This window comes from Spermophilus citellus (genome assembly GCF_964194105.1).
Source record: "Spermophilus citellus genome assembly, chromosome: 7".
Classification (NCBI taxonomy): domain Eukaryota; kingdom Metazoa; phylum Chordata; class Mammalia; order Rodentia; family Sciuridae; genus Spermophilus; species Spermophilus citellus.
Window position 1 is genome coordinate 87,414,919 of NC_138188.1, and position 2,500 is coordinate 87,417,418.

The following is a 2,500-nucleotide window of genomic DNA, read 5'->3' on the forward strand; positions in this document are numbered from 1 at the left end:
CTTTTTGCATCATCTTTTCTCAGTCTCATTTCCTTTCCTGGTCATTTTTCAGTTTGTTCTTTTTTGCTGCCCTTTTCCCCCTCCCCTTTCTGCATCTTCTTTAAATGGCATATTTAATTCTCTTCTCTTCTGTACATATTTACTTTGCTACTTGGGGAATATCTTTGGCAGGGAAAAAAAAGGCTTCTGGCTCTTTCTCCACTAACACTAAAAAATAACAACACCAATCACAACAGCAACACACACACACACACACACACACACAGGTTTCATGTGGAAAAGAGATTTGCAAATGAGTATGCTTGGCTTAATTTCTAAGTGTGTTGTTTTTGTTCTCTTTACATTTCCATTTTGGCCACTATCACTCTATAATTATGCCATTTCTTTCTTTTGTGGTTTTGATAATGTTTTTATCCCGCTCATTTTCCCTTATTCCTTCTTCTATGACACCTTGGACTACCCAGACTAGATAGATATGTTAAAAGCATTAGTATTCTGTGACATTTTTATTTCCATAGGAGTCAGGAAGAGAACTGTGTGCTGTTCTGGTATTTTCAATAAGGTGAGCATGCCAAATGGAGATATTAATGTCAATAGTCTAGTTTCCATGTGCCGGATGACATGTTGTTCTGATTTTATTCTAGTTCCTCAGATGCCAATTTTTTTTTTTTTTGCAAGAGGATATGATGATGCTGAGGTTGTAAGGGCTGGAGAAATTAAATAATTTGCTCATTTGATGAGTGTCATGAATATCAGTACTTCTAATATCTGGCAGCATGAATATTTTTGAATACCAATACAAATACATTCATCTGTTGGGTATTAGCTATGTTTGCTCAGGAATATTGCCAGCAGCAGGTTGTAGAAAAATCCCTGAACTTGGCATGCATCTTATTATTCTGATGGAAAGCCCACTAGACAGGGATTGACATAGTCATTAGCAGGGATCTTAAGCCGCCTTGAGAAGAGATTTAGGACATCTGGGGCTTCTGGTGTTCTTTCTTCAACTTTCTCTGTATCCTGTACACAGGAATACTACCATTGCAAGTACAGATATATCTGACCTTTCTTTGGCACTTATTATATATTATACACAAAAGCATTTGGGGACATAAATGTTCTATCTTTGAAACAAAACAAAGCAATTCTTTAATTATCTCCATCTAGTGGCTTACAAATACTTCATCCTTAGTCAAAATAGTTAATGATCATAGCCACTAGATGACCTCTTTTTATTTGAGCTTTGTATGTGCTTTTTCCTTTTATCCATATTTCTTAATTTTCAGCAGTTTTTTCTTTATTTAAATTTTGTAAAGTGTGAGTTTTAAATCTGATTTTGAGGAACTCATGGGAAATAGATTACAATCTGACAATGGTTGCTCTTTGTGGTGTGCAGGGCATGCTGGGGAAATGATTTGGGTAGACAAAGGAAAGAACATGAATCTAAGAGTTGGATAATTATGGGAAATAAAGGTCAGATGGCTACATGGACACAGTTGACAAATACATCACCAGCATTCTGATTTTATGGCACACAAAAAAATAGAAGTTATTTTTGCTTCTTCATAATTTTATTTCCATCACTTTCAAAAACCTGTCAGTTTGGCTTCTAAATATCTCTTGTAGCTGTCTATTATCTCCACTTTTGTCAAGTTTCTAGCTGTACCTTTGTGAAATCCCATAAAGGCAACCTAATTCATTCATCTATTCATCCTTTTATTTATTTTATCCAATAATTATTCAGCATCTACCTGGGAATACAGTAATTGTCAAGAAGGTCCATTTTCTCTGTCTTAATGAGGTATCTGGCTTCATGGGAAAAACAGCCTTTAAACAAGTCTGACAAATACTGTGGATGCCTCTTCCTGCAGTGAGTTCTCTATATCACATCCAGGGTTATTTCTTAAAAATGCAGGTATACATGTGGTTTCTTTCTTTTTTCTTTTTCTTTTATTTTTTTGACATTAATTTTTTTATTTGTAATATATATTATTCCACTGTACACAACGCAAGCATATACTTACATAAATAACAAGTATACATGTAGTTTCTGTATTTAAAATAATTTTCATGGTTCAGTGTTGGATGTAGAATTCCTTCGAATTGCCTTGGGGCCTCCACGATCTGGCCTCATCTTAACTGGTGCTGCTTCTCGTCTCTCCACACTTTTCTTTTAGGTTCTCTCTCAGAAGACTGTTTCTCACTTCAAGGCCTTTGCAAATGCTCTCCTCTTTTCTTGAAATCTGCCCTCCATCCTTCTTCACAGGCCCCCTCTTCTTCAGTCTCAGTTTGGAGTTTCTTTCCTGTCTGGGTTTGGAGATCCGGTGCTCTGCTGCCATGGCAACCCATATTACCCCATTCGCAGCACTTACATTCCTCTGTAAAGGCTTGTTTACTGTTCTGCCTCTCCTGTTAGACCATAAGTTCTATGTCTGTTCAATTTAGTTGTGTCCCTAGGGAGTAGCAAAACGTCTAAGCAAAGTGCAGAATAAAAAAAAAA